This window comes from Lissotriton helveticus, chromosome 3_1, assembly GCF_964261635.1.
Source record: "Lissotriton helveticus chromosome 3_1, aLisHel1.1, whole genome shotgun sequence".
NCBI lineage: Eukaryota > Metazoa > Chordata > Amphibia > Caudata > Salamandridae > Lissotriton > Lissotriton helveticus.
The window spans coordinates 541,219,378-541,234,005 of NC_136061.1; the positions used below are offsets into that span (position 1 = coordinate 541,219,378).

Consider the following 14,628-nt stretch of genomic DNA (forward strand, 5'->3'; position numbering starts at 1 on the left):
AAACATCAACAATTAGGAGTAGTTTCTGTCCTGTAACTCCAGTTCTGTAGTAGGGGTATCTCTGTTATAGTCATAATCTAGTGAATAGTCCCGCCCATGTGCGTGGACCCCGGCAATCAAAAATAATCTCTTAAGTTGTCAAAAAATTGCAGAACTGCAAAGACACTTAAGAGAAAATTTAAAGACAAATAATGCAGCCTATATCCACAGGCTACACTGTCCAGTACTTCAACTAGAAATTCCACCAAAAATCCACAAACAGCAAAGCCTGTCCAGATTTCCCTTGCTTTTACTGCAAAAACCCCTCAGAAATGATAGAGAGGAAGGCCTGGACAGACAAGCCCCATAGGCTGCCATTATGTGGCTTAAACAGGATACTGTGCCTTTAAGGAAACCTTCTAGAACCTTCTCCCAGTATCCCAGAATGCATAGCAGGTCCCACTGACTTCAGTTCTTTTTGAAGGCGTAAAAACGCCAGACCTGTAGCATTACTTACATGAACAATTCTCCACCGGGGAGGAGGGCGGGCGCTTATGACTATAACAGAGATACCCCTACTACAGAACTGGAGTTACAGGACAGAAACTACTCCTTCTGTAGTAGGGGATCTCTGTGTATAGTCATAATCTAGTGAATAGAATGGCAAGCCCATCCCCACACCAAAGCGGCGGTGGAGAAAGAAAATAACGCCACTACTGTGCGAACAAATTCCGCAGCGAAGCCTGCCCAACCTGAGCGTCTGCCTGGCATCAGAGTCCAGGCAGTAATGCTTAGCAAAGGTATGAACCGACTTCCAAGTGGCGGCCTTGCAGATTTCTGCAATCGGCACATTACGGAGCAAGGCTGTCGTGGCAGCTTTGCCCCTGGTGGAATGAGCCTTAGGCTTACCTCCTAAGGTCTTATTAGCTTTTTGGTAACACAATTGAATGCAGGACACAATCCACCTAGAAATGGACTGCTTAGAGGTAGCAAGACCCGTCCTGACTGATCCATAATTGACAAACAATTGGTCTGACCTACGAATAACTTTGGTCTTATCCAGATAAAATTTCAACACCCTCCTAACATCCAGGGAATGTAACGACCTTTCCGCTGGAGATGAAGGATTCTGAAAAAACGTAGGTAAAGTTATGGTCTGGTTGACATGAAAATCAGAAATAACCTTGGGAAGAAATTTAGGGTGAGTACGCATCACAACCTTAGCAGCATGAAATACAGTATAAGGTTCAGTACAACACAACGCCTGAATTTCACTCACCCTGCGGGCCGATGTAATGGCCACGAGGAACGCCGCCTTCCAGGACAGGTGCTGCAACGAAGCCTTGTGAATGGGTTCAAAAGGCTCCTTCATCAATCTGGACAGCACCACATTCAATTCCCATGAAGGCGAGGGAAGCCTGACAGGAGGGAACACCTTCTTCAATCCTTCCAGAAAGTCTTTGATCACAGGGATCTGGAAAAAAGAATTCTGTGAAGGGCATTTCCTGTAGGCAGTCAATGCAGCAAGATGAACCCTAATGGAATGAACATTAAGGCCAGACTGCGCCAAATGTAAAAGGTAAGGAAGGATGACATCTTCCTTGCAGGTCGTAGGGTCATGGTTCCTAGACTGGCACCAGATACAAAACCTCTTCCACTTGTAAGCATATGAAGTCCTAGTGGAAGGTCTCTTAGACTCCTTCAGTATGTTCATGCAATCTTCGGGCAGATTCAGATGTCCATATTGCACTATCTCAGGAGCCATGCCGCCAAACTCAAAGACGAGAGGCTGGGGTGTAACATCCGCCCCCCGAACTTCGTGAGAAGGTCCGGCCTGCACGGCAACCGAATGTGGGGAAGGAGAGATCGGTGAAGCAGGTCCGTGAACCACCACTGCCTGGGCCACTCCGGGGCAATGAGAATCATCCGAGCCCTGGACCGGGCCAGCTTGATGAGTACCGCCGGAATCAGGGGAATGGGTGGAAAAGCGTACAGAAAGCTGTTCGACCAGCTGATCCATAGCGCATTCCCCAGCGACCCCGGCTGGTAGTACCTGGAGGCGAAGTCTCGGCATTTGCTGTTTTCGGCGGTGGCGAACAGATCTACGTCTGGAGTTCCCCACCTTGCGAAGACTTCTCCCAGTACTTCGTCGTTTAAGACCCATTCGTGGTTTTCCTGAATCAGCCTGCTCAGGGCGTCCGCCTGAACATTCTGCACACCTGGCAGATGGGTAGCCGTTATCGTCAGTCCTCTGGCCAGGAGCCAGTGCCAGATCGCCTGCGCCTCCTGTGACAGAGTGCGAGATCTCGAGCCCCCCTGCTTGTTGAGGTAGTACATTGTGGTAGTGTTGTCCGTTTGCACAAGCAGGGAGCTGGTCTGGAAGGACGGAAGAAAGGCCTTCAGTGCCAAGTGAACAGCTCTGAGTTCCAGAAAGTTGATGTGATAAGTGGCCTCCACCGGAGACCACGTTCCCTGAATCTGCAGAGTCCCGGAGTGCGCTCCCCATCCCAGGAGAGAAGCATCCGTCACGACAGTCTGCGTGGGAATGTCCTTGTGAAAAGGAACCCCTCTGAGGAGATTCTCCGCCGAACACCACCACTTCAGAGACTGAAGAGCATGCAGAGACAGTCGTATCCTGTCGTCCCAGGATCCTTTCCTCTGATCCCACTGGTCCTCCAAGCACTCCTGCAGCGGTCTCATGCGCAGGCGTGCGTGCGGCGTCAGGAAGATACAAGAGGCCATCGAACCCAGTAGAGAAGACACCGTCCTCACTGTTGTAGATGGAGTCGACATAAGAGCCTGAGCCTTCCGAAGGAGAGATAATCGTCGCTCTTCCGAAGGAGACACGCTTGCTGACAGCGTATCGATGGAGGCTCCCAAGTACTGTATGCATTGGACCGGAGTCGGGACCGACTTGGCCATGTTGATGTGCAACCCCAGCTTGTCCAAGAGAACGCACGTCTTCTGGAAGTGTGCTCGCGCTTCCGAGAAGGAGGATGCCTTGATCAACCAATCGTCCAGGTACGGGTAGACAAACACCTTGTTCTTCCGCAGGTGCGCTGCCACCACCGCCATGCACTTCGAGAATGTTCTCGGCGCAGACTTCAGCCCGAATGGGAGTACTGTGTATTGATAATGATTGGTGCCGACTTGGAACCGCAGGAACTTCCTGTGTTTGCGTGCAATGGGCACATGGAAGTATGCATCCTGTAGGTCTATGGCACAGAGCCAGTCCCCCTGTTGCAACTGAGGATAAATCTGATGCAACGACAGCATGCAAAACTTTTCCCTGCGAATCCACTTGTTTGCCTGTCGCAAGTCCAGAATGGGCCTGAACTCGTTCTTGTCCTTCTTGCGAACCAGGAAGAACCGGGAGTACAGGCCTCTTCCTCTCTGGGACAGAGGCACGTCTTCTATCGCCCTTTTCCTTAACAGGGTATCGGCCTCCACCTGGAGCTCTAGCAGCTGAAACCGCGAGCTGACCGGAGGAATCGATGGAGGCGGGCTGGTGAACCGAAGACTGTATCCATTGCAAACAATATTCAGCACCCACTTGTCCCGAGTAATTTTTCTCCACTCTGCCAGAAAAAATTGGATGCTTCCCCCTACCGGAGTGGGTAACGGATCCGGAGGAAGTAAGTTTCGTAGGGCCTAGACCCAGCCTGGCCCTTGGGCGCCGGAGCCGACTGCTGGCCTCCCCTGCCCCTCTGGCGCTTCTGGAACGGCTTACGGAACTGCTGTTGCTGTTGCGAATGTCCCGAAGCCTGGCCACGTCCACGGCCTTGCCCACCGGACCGCCGTTGGAAAGGGCGGTACGGCTTCTTCGTCTCCTTAGGCTTCTCGAGGCCCACCGCCGTGAGCGTCTCGGCCTCCGCCTTCATGCGGGCCATCTCGTCGTCCGCATGCTGCCCAAAAAGAGACTTGCCGGAGAACGGCAGGTTGGCCACCCTCTGCTGTGCGTCCGGTTTCAGGGACGTAAGACGGAGCCAGGCGTGACGTCTCTGGTTGATCCCATGGCAAAACCCATGAGCAGCCAACAGGGAAGAGTCCGCTGCCGCACTGATGATCTGGTTGGCCACCAGCATCCCTTCACTCAGCACTTCCTGAAAATCCTCACGCTGTTCACGAGGCAAGTGCTCCGCAAAACGCTCAAGGGAGTCCCAGAGGGCGCGGGCGTACCGACCCAACAGCGCCGTGGCACTCGCAGCCTTCATGGAGGTGGCGGCTGTTCCACAGACCTTTCTCCCTGCCGAATCCATCCACCTGGACTCCTTATCCGGGGGGACCGTGGATGACGGAGCGGAGGCATGCTGTTTGCGCGCCGCCGTCACAATGACTGAGTCCGGAGGGGGTTCCGCTCTCAGAAAAGCCGGATCCGAATCCGGGGCCCGGTACTTCCTCAACAACCTAGATGGCGCCGCCTTTGTCACCGCGGGGGTGAGGAAAAGGTCCATAGCTGGTTCCTCCAGGCCCGGTACCAGAGGCAGGAGAGGGCGAGACGAGTGTTTTTGGTGCAATGTCTCAAAGATCACTGACGTCTTCGGTGTGGGCACCGTCAGGGGTATGCCCAGCTTCGCAGCGCCCCTCAAGAGGACATCCTGGAACGCCACCAGGTCATCAATTGGGGACACCCTCGTATCCGGTGATCCCGACAGGGTAGGAGAACGCTATCTGGAGCCAGAGGATCCCGTGCGGGAGCGAGACTCGCGCCTCCTATGGCAGCGTCTCGACCGCGTGGACGATCTGTGTCGCGACCTGTCCCGCCTCCCAGAGCGAGAGCGAGAGCGAGACCTGCCAGTCCGTGGCCTCCCCACCGGTTTCCGTGGTGGGGTCCCCCTCGGAGCCTCCTTGGGTGCAGGTTTAGGGGTCCCCTTAGGAGGTACAGGCAAAAACGGCAGCGAAGTGGACCTCGGCGGAGGAACCTTCGGCTGCGGTGCCGGCCCACGCGGAGGGACCGGTGGCGGCGGGTTGTCCGCTGGAAGTGGAGGCAGTGTAGGAGGATCCTCTTTAGGCAGAGGAGGAGGAGGAGTGACCGCCTTAGGAACAGGTGTATGCGTCGACCGAGGCCGAGAAGGAGTGTACACCGCAGAGTACACCGTGCCCTGTGACCCTTTAGGCGAAGAGGGCTGAGAGCCCGCCCCTTCAGCCGGAGATCGCTTCCTCTTGCGTCCCCCACAGGAAGCAGTGTGACTCCTGGGACTAGAATCCCTCTTGCGACGCTTTGGAGAGCCTGACCGACTCCCAGACGTCGACCTCCGTCTGCTCGACGTCGAGCGTCGCTTTTCCGGCGTCGAAGGACGTTTCCTTGACTCCGGCGTCGAACGCTGCATCCGCGACGTCGACCTCTTCTTCCTCGACGTCGAACGCCGATCCCTCGACGTCGAACGCCGATCCCTCGACGTCGACCTCTTCCTCCGCGACGTCGCACGCCTCCGCGACGTCAAACGGTCCTTCCTCGACGACGAGCGTCGCCGCCGTCGTCTGGATGCTCTCGACGTCGAGGATCCCCTCGACGTCGACCGGCGGTGTCGCCTCGACGGCGAGCGCCGATGCCTGCTCCGTCCATGACGTCGGTATGAAGCCCTCGACGTCGACGACGAAGACGGCGTCGACGGCGGCTTCGTCCGCGGTGGCTTCGACGTCGATTCGTCCCGATGTCTCGACCCGGAGCCCCGGGGAGAAGGGGAGCACACCGCCGTCATCCCTCTCGACGTCGTCGTTGACGCTATCGACGTCGACGGAGACCGGGATCGCTTGCTGGGCTTCCTGCCTCTGGGGAGCCCCCCAGAGGCCTCAGCAGAGGCAGAGGGAACCTTCCCTGACTGCCCAGACCCACCTGCAGCCTGCAGACGCCTCTCCTCAAGGCCAGACAGCCTGATCTTTGCCCTTTCCTTCAGAGTGCGAGTTGTAAACTGCTGGCAGATGACACACTCCTCAGGGACATGATCTTCAGGGAGGCAGACAATGCAGACATCATGTGGATCACCTCTGGCCTTCTTCCTCTCACATGCTGGACACTTCACAAAGAGTCCAGGCATTTTAGAGCCCTAAAACACCTGAAGCAGCACACAGAAGAGAAGAGAAAACCAAGAGAGTAACTGCAACACTTTTTAGAATACAAAAGTGCCAAAACATGCAATAAACCCTTGAAACAAGGGAGAGCTCAATGCCAGGGTCCTGTAAGCAGGAGCCGGAAAAAAGAACTGAAGTCAGTGGGACCTGCTATGCATTCTGGGATACTGGGAGAAGGTTCTAGAAGGTTTCCTTAAAGGCACAGTATCCTGTTTAAGCCACATAATGGCAGCCTATGGGGCTTGTCTGTCCAGGCCTTCCTCTCTATCATTTCTGAGGGTTTTTTGCAGTAAAAGCAAGGGAAATCTGGACAGGCTTTGCTGTTTGTGGATTTTTGGTGGAATTTCTAGTTGAAGTACTGGACAGTGTAGCCTGTGGATATAGGCTGCATTATTTGTCTTTAAATTTTCTCTTAAGTGTCTTTGCAGTTCTGCAATTTTTTGACAACTTAAGAGATTATTTTTGATTGCCGGGGTCCACGCACATGGGCGGGACTATTCACTAGATTATGACTATACACAGAGATCCCCTACTACAGAAAACCTATCGCTGCTAGGCCTTTTCCCCCACTCTACGAAGCCTTTTTTTGACTATTTAGAGGGATTCGCGCTTAGGCCCCTGTAACTTTTTGTCCACATAAGGTATCCACGTCAAATTTGCATCCTTGCCTTCCAACATCATGGGCATTTTAAAGGTACCCAGAGTTTGTCGTTCCCATGGAGTGGACCCAGAAATCAGCCAAAATACAGATGAATTTTGGTTTTTGGGGGGAAAAATGGGGGAAAAGTACTGCAAAAGAAATCGTCTGGTGTTTTCCCTGCAAATAGCTTCAACAAAAGGGGATGTGGTGCCGAAATCACCATTGTCCCAGCGATCATGGACAAGCAGACTTTTGTCAGAAAAGCCATACCCCGCTGAACTCCCCGGGGTGTCTAGTTTTCAGAAATGTGTGGGTTCGGTAGGTTTCCCTAGATGGCCACCGAGCTCGGGGCCAAAAACCCAGGTGACCCCCCCTTGCAAAACCAGATCGTTTTCTGATAGGTCATTTTGATTTTTCCACAATACATTTTGGGCCCTTGCATGTCGTGGGTACTTTGCCCACCCACACAAGTGAGGTACAATTTTTATTAGGAAACCTGGGGGAACACTTGGTGGTAGGAAATTTGTGCCGCCCATTGATCTCACAACGTTCCCACACAGAAATGTGAGAAAAATTTGATTTGTCAGCTAAATTTGAGGCTTGCAGGGGATTCTGGGTAGGAAAACGACGGGGGGTCCACACAAGCCATATCTCCCTGGATCCTCCTGGGTGTCTAGTTTAAATGTCTGGGTTTGGTAGGTTACCCTAGATGGCCGCAAATCGCGGGCCAAAAACGCATGTGCCCTCCTTGCAAAACCAGGTAATTTTGTGATAGGTAATTTTGATGTCTCCACAATATGTTTTGGGCCCTTGCCTGTCGTGGGTACTTGGCACTGCCACACAACTGGGATGCCATTTCTATCAGGTTACCTGGGGGAACGCTGGGTGGTAGGAAATTTGTGGAAGCCCAGTGATCCCACAACTTTCTCATACACAAAATGGAGTAAAATGTGATTTATTTTTTTAGCTAAATTTGGGTTTGCAAAATGTGATTTATTTTTTTAGCTAAATTTGGGTTTGCAAGGGATTCTGGGCGAGCCACATCTCCCTATACTCCCCTGGGTGTCTAGTTTTCAGAAATGTGTGGGTTTGGTTGGTTTCCCTGGATGGCCGCTGATCTTGGGACCAAAAATGCAGGTGACCCCCTTGAAAAACCAGGTCATTTTGTGATAAATAGATAGGCACCTGTGTTTTTGGCCCCGGGCTTGCAACATCTAGGGAAACCTAGGAAACCCAGACATTTCTGAAAACTAGACACCTATGGTCTTCCAAGAATCCGCTGCAAACCTCAAATTTAGCTAAAAAGTCACATTTTCCTCTAATATATGCGTGAGAACGTTGTGGGATCACCACACGGCACAAATTTCCTACCACTCAGTCTTCCAATAAAAAGGATGCCTTACTTATGCGGAAGGGCCAAGTGCCTAAGACATGGAAGGGCCAAAAACGTGTAGAGATTGAGGGGGGCACAAAGCGGGTCCAAAGGGGCAGTTTTTTAATACGTTTTTAGGCTGACACTACTTTGGGCACCCACACAGGGAAATATAATTTTTCTCTGGAGACCAAGGGGAATGCTGGGTAGTAGGAAATGTGTGCCTGCGCGGTGATCCTGCACCTTACCCACACAAGAATGTGAGGAAATTTGACTTTGTAAGTAAATTTGAGGTTTGCAGTGGATTCTGGGTAAGAAAGCACTGGAGTATCCATGAAAGCCACACCGCCAGCCAAGAGTCAGTACACACACACCACCATTCCGCACACCCCCAGCCAAGCGACATCCACGCACATCGCCAGCCAAATGCCATCCATGCACACAGTCAGCCAAGCAATATCCACGTACACCGCCAGCCAAGCGCCACCCACACACTCCGCCAGCAAAGTGCCATCCCCTCACACCGCCAGCCAAGCAGGGCCGGACTGGAAACAGCAACCAGCCCTGGCAGATTGCAGCTCGACCAGCCCTGGTAGGAAGTAGGGGCATGCTTGTAAAAAGCACTGCTCCAGCTTTTGTTACTGGGGCCCTATAATGCAGCACTGCTGCAAAACCGGCCCCCAGTGACAAACCCGCCCCCCACAGCACGAAAATCGGCCCCCACGCCTCAGGTACACAGGGGAAATGCCTGGTGCCCGATACAGCCAGTCCGGCCCTGCAGCCAAGCACCATCCATGCACACATCCAGCCAAGCACCAGTACACGCACACTGCCAGTCAAGCGACACTCCACGCACACCACCAGGCAAGCGCCAATCTACACACACCGTCATCAAGAGCAAGTCCACCCATGCCATTAGTCGAGTGCAGGTCCACACACACCACCAGCAAAATGCCAGCCAAAGGTCAGTAGACGCAGACCGTCAGCCAAACCACAGTTTACACACACACACAACCACTCCCTGGTTTCTAGTGGTTTTCTGCCCCGCTTGGGTGCAGATGAGAAAAAATATATTACTGAAACAGCCAAAATGTGAGTCTAAAAAGGGAGTGACCATTGCCTATGGGGCTTTTCACTGGCATGCCAATCAACCTATTTCTGGTGCCCAGTGGGCTTTCTGTCCCCTCGATCTGCCTTCCGGGGGGGAGGGCAGAAAGACTTTTTGGCGGTGGGGGCATTAGCATGCCCATTCTCGGTAACAAAATCCCTGGTGCCTACTATTGCCCACATTGTTTAATAAAAAACAATCTCTGGTGGATAGTGTGCTTTCTGCCCCCACCCCCGAGGGCCAGATCAGGGGCTATTGCCCCCATCTTCCTCCTTGGGGGAAGGGCAGAAAGGCTGGAATTGCCAGAAATAATCTGGGGGGGGGCTAGGGGCCGCTCCCTCCTCCCTGGTGTCAAGAGGGTGGATACCTGCTTGGGGATCGCGCCCTGCTGGGGCGATCCCCAAGCAGGGATCCACTAGTGGGGGGACCATTGTAAAGGGAAGATTAACCCCTTTACAATGATACCTCTCCTGTCTTTCTACATGCTCAGGAGGCTGAGATAGCCCCTGAGCATGTAGAAAAGTGAAACTGAAATTAGCCTATCGGCTCATTTCAGTTTTAGTGAAATTACGTCAGCATGATGTGCGCGCTGATCGTCATTTCCCTGAAACAAGCCAAACAGCCGTCGGAGCTGGGGAAGTCCTTCCCTAGCTCGGGAGGCTGTTTCAGCATAAAGAAATCCCTCTGGTGCCTGCATCAGAGGGATTTTCAGTGCCATGTGCACGGACGGCCGTGAGCCGTCCGACGCACATGACCACTGGTGCGTCTGACGGCTCCCGGCCGTCAGACGCACCGCCGGAGTTAATGTATGAGCTAAAGCACAGTAATATATTTTAAAACCAATATTTTTTACAACTATATTATTGAAAACGATATTAACAACAACGATATTCTTAATATTACTTAACTGATAAAAAAATATTCTTAACAACAATATTTCTGCATCATGATATTTTTGTACCACAATTTTTTTTAATGATATTTCTATCTCCCGATACTTACAACTCGATATTTTGTTCAAATATCTTAGAGTCAGGCTGCATGACAGCCAGTTGCACTTTAGTTATTTCACATTGTGAGATTGGGTGAAGTCAAGATGATTTCAATTCAGGATCTGACTTGAGCATCGGCACTGGGTTATCAACCGGCGCCAGTGGAGCCGGCAACGTCAAAGATGTGATGGAAACCAACATGGACAGTGGGACCAGACTAAAGGCTTGTACAAGAGTCTGAATAGACTGCATGGGTGGAAGGGTCTCTAAGTGGCAACCCCATTCTGGGCCCAAAGGTGCACCAAAGAGAACCGGAAGCACACTTAAACTTTAAAGTATGGCTTGCTTGAAAGCCCCTCTCTGCTGCGCAATCGAAGAGTGCCTGGGGTACTCTGGGGCACCAGGAACACATGAGGTATTGGTTCAACAGTAGGGGAAGCCTTACAGTAATGCAGCTTAAGAGTTGATGCCCTTGCACTTAGTCTTTGGACCTAGAGAAGCGTGATAGGGTGGAGTCCGACTTCGGTTTGGTGTGCTTGCATTTGGGTGTTGACTTTGGCTTACCAGTAAATTTCGAACAGGAAACGGAGCAGTTGCATAACGGTCTTGTGACTGGGACTGGACCTACAACTTGAACCGGGAACAGGATCTGTGGGACATCCGCAACTTCTTCCACTCAGCAATGTAAGTTTGATCTCCCAGTCTTGGGTCACCTTCGGATGCATTAGATTGCATTGGTCACACAACTTGTAGTCGCGACTATAAACCTAAAGATATACCTCACAGGGTCTGTGACTGACATCTGCTTGCTAGAGTCTTGTTACAGCTTAAAGCCTTTAGTTTCGGGGGGGGACCTCATTTCCTAGCACAGTGTCTTTTTCGAATTTCCAAACTTTGGGAAGACTGACAAAGTTGGGAGTAGTATTCAAATCCATGTCAGAAGGCGGGGAAAAAAGGGAACTGATGACAGCGCACAATGGTGGTGCTTATATGCATCAGCATTCTGTTACGTTCGGGGCAGTTGGGAGCCAGATCACACCACCTATTGGCGTGTGGGAGAGCTGCTGAAAAATTCTCCAGATCCAGTCTGGTGGATCTTCAAATGTGAGGTACCTGCAATTATAAGTAACCATAAGAAAGTACACATCCTTGAGATCGTGGGTCATCAAGTGATCCGCCGAGCAGCAGAATGATGTCCTGCAGAGTAGTTATCTGGAACTGCTATGTAGGATGTAGAGTTTCAGCAGCCTGAGGTTTTAGGATAGGCTGCAGCGTTGCATCCTTTTTGAGGATCAGTAGGTACACAGAGTAGGCTCTCTAACCCAATTGCTAAGGGGTATGCCAATTTGATGGCACCTTTGGTGAGGAGCTCTTCCTGTAGGAATCATAGATGGTTGTGACGCATTACATAGCAACAAGGTGATATGTTTGTAGGCAATGCGTGAAATTCCAGGCAGTACCCCTGCTGTACCACCAACAGTACTCATTTGCTGGGGGTTATTTATTCCAGGTGGTAGCCGTGCTGCACCACAAAGAGTACTCATATGCTGGGGGTTATTTATTTCTTCCCATTGTGGAAGGAAGAACCACAACATTTCCAGACAGGTGTTGCACGATCAGGGGTAATTGTGGGCAAGTCATTCTTTGGAAATGGAGTTGCCCCCATGGTTAAGACACTTCTACCTCTGCCGATAGCACAGTAGCCATCCCTTCTGAAGGACTTGGATCACCACAAGTCCTGAAAGGACGGCTACTCTAGAATCCCAGCTTCTGGGTAGGAGTTTAATGATGTAGGACCTCCGCTTGCCTGCTGTATACTAATACAGTTGTGGGTGTTTGGGTCTTTAGTACAGCCAGATCTTTGGCAGACTGTGTCCTTATTGGTATTCACAAGCATCTAACCCATCTGAGGGCCGACCAAATGCTTCCCATCAAACCGGACACTGATGAAGCTCTGCTGTACCTCCAACCTAAGGCCCAAGTCTCCTAATCTTGAGTTACATCTCAGCTAAATACTGGTGTTGATCTCCCCGGAGGCAAAGTCTGCAGAATCCAGGACGTGCCTAAAATACATGTTGGAAAAGACATTCCCTTCTGGGACTAGTTCATGCCCCTCTTGAAATAGACTTTTGGGGAGGAGCTTCACCAACCCCCCTATCTCCTTCGAGTGATAGCGGTCTTTTTTGGAGAGCAGTCCAAGTGAATTGGCAAGCCTCCACTAAGTGGCAGCTCCACCGGTCACAGTGTTCCTAGCAACATTGATCTTCTTGCTCTGTGTACCTAGAGGGAAGCATCACATGTAGCCTGAATGGAGCCTCTCTTCGTCACAGTGTGTGGTAAAATAGAGTCAGGTGGAACTTGGCCCTGATGAAACTAGGTCATCTGGGGGCCGCCTTCAATTTCTTCTCGACCTGAATGGTGACAACTCTGACCATGACAAGGTCTTTGGAACGGTCTGTGCTGCACTTCAACATACTTTTCAGCATGGTCAGTTACTAGACAGATCTTTCAGTCTTGGAGAAATTCTTGACCAGAAAATCATCATTCCACTCAACCATGTAGAGTTTGGTCTTGTGGTGTTCCACCGCTGTGTCAGGAAGGGTACGTCTTTACTGGGTAGTGAAACAAATTTGGGTACTCACTGGGATTAATATAATAGTCCTACCAATGGTCATTCCCATTCCCGGGTGCGACAAGGTTGTTGTACGACATCTGAGACCCTTGGTCTGAGTCAGTATGGTCAGAATGGAATTAGAACTGAGGCGACTGAAGATTTGATGGTGGGCAAGGCCGAGGAGGAGCTGGTGACGTAGGACACCGAGCAAGTTCTTGTGGTGTGTGAAGTCTAGGGGAAGGAAGTTGCAGTAATGGACTAGTGGTCCGGTCCCTTACCTTCATAAGAATTGGGAAGGATCGAAGCTCCTCGGATATCTTATCCTCAAAGGTGAGCCTCATTTTTTTAGGTATGTGAGGCATGTGTGGCTGGTCCTGAGGGAGGAGCCAAACCTATCCAAATAGTTGGGTGAAAATCATGCACTGCATACCATCAGGCACCTAAGGAAGCTCAAAGGTGAAGGGAGTCTCACTCTAGTACAATTTCGGCCTCAATGTCATTTTTGGCACTGATCTTGGAGTGGGTCTCAGATTTTTCCAATTCCAGCTACAAGGATGGCTTCTCAGATGCTCTGGGTGGAGCCAGCAGTGATGGGTGCAGAGGCCCCCTGCTAGAGGCTTTTCTTGAGACGAAGGGAACAAGAGGTCTTGCAGCCTGGAGCCAGACCTGAAGAACAGTGCATTGTGGCCCGCCTCAGGGCCCAGCATTCAATTTCCTTGGCAGTGATGTTGGGCATTGATGGGAGGGAGCTTTCAAGGTTGATCCCCAGAGAGTTGATCCTTGGGTAAGCGTGCTGGAATAGAGGTTCTATGAGTGATCTTTGTATTAGTGCCTCTGCTCTTGCACAAAGGGAATTCTTCCTCCTCCTTTGCCTTTGAAGCATCGAAGAACAGAGTCTCCAGGTTGAATTCTTCCTGTGTCAGTTAGCTACCCGAGGGCCCAGGCTCTTATGTCTCAGAGCCTAGGATGTCATTAGGTCTGAAAAGCTCGAGGGTTTCAGGGGAATCTTGAAGTTGCAATCTTGTTAAGTTCCCTGCAGCATTTGTGGTGGTGGTGGACAGCCTTCTTAAAAGCCAAGCAAGTCGACTCCTTATGCTACGGAGACAAGGCCAAGTCACATCCGGTTGGACAATTTCATCAGTGCAGAATTGGAAGGATGTCTACTCCATAACAACCTCTCATAACAGTCATTCTCAGTACAACCTAACTGAGAAAGTTATGTTGCACTGCATGGAGTAGAATGCTATGTGCTAGCTGATCTGGTGAATGGTTTTTCTTCATCACTAGGATCAGATTCTCAACAACTGTAGGTGGTCACAGAAAATAGACTTTATCAATCCTGGAGCTGGCACTGGAACATCTGAACCAGATGGTGGAAAAAACAATCTGAGGTGGGGTCTTTGTCCTGGTGCATTGTGCACTACGGGAATAGTCAACAAATATCTTATAACGTGAAACTTCTTAGAATGAAAACAACATTCAAATGTACGTACCAAATACTAGGTGGCAGGAGTCTGCAAAACATACATATCCATAGCAGCACGTGCACTGTATAGTATAACTGGGAGCCAACTTAACAAGCCAGCCAACCAAATGCAACTTCTTGATTTAAAAAATTGACAAGAGGACTAAGATGTGTTTCACTCAGTGAAGCAATTAATACAAAGAAAAAGCAGGTAAGAAAATAGGGCAAAACACAATCAGTTGTTACAGAAGGATACAGCAACTTTAGCCAGCTATGAAAAGAATACATGACCAGGAATCAACGTCTGACAGAGCTTCGGGATACTGCTCTGATATGGGTGATAGGGGTACATTTTGGGGGACTTAACAGTGCTATTATGTAAATGG

General features: G+C 50.8%; 1 protein-coding gene across 1 annotated transcript in view; it reads right to left on the reverse strand.

Annotated features, from left to right (window-relative positions):
- Window positions 1-14,628, reverse strand: part of GTF3C3 (general transcription factor IIIC subunit 3) — a 348,121-nt gene that overhangs the window by 209,134 nt on the left and 124,359 nt on the right. The window lies entirely within an intron of this gene.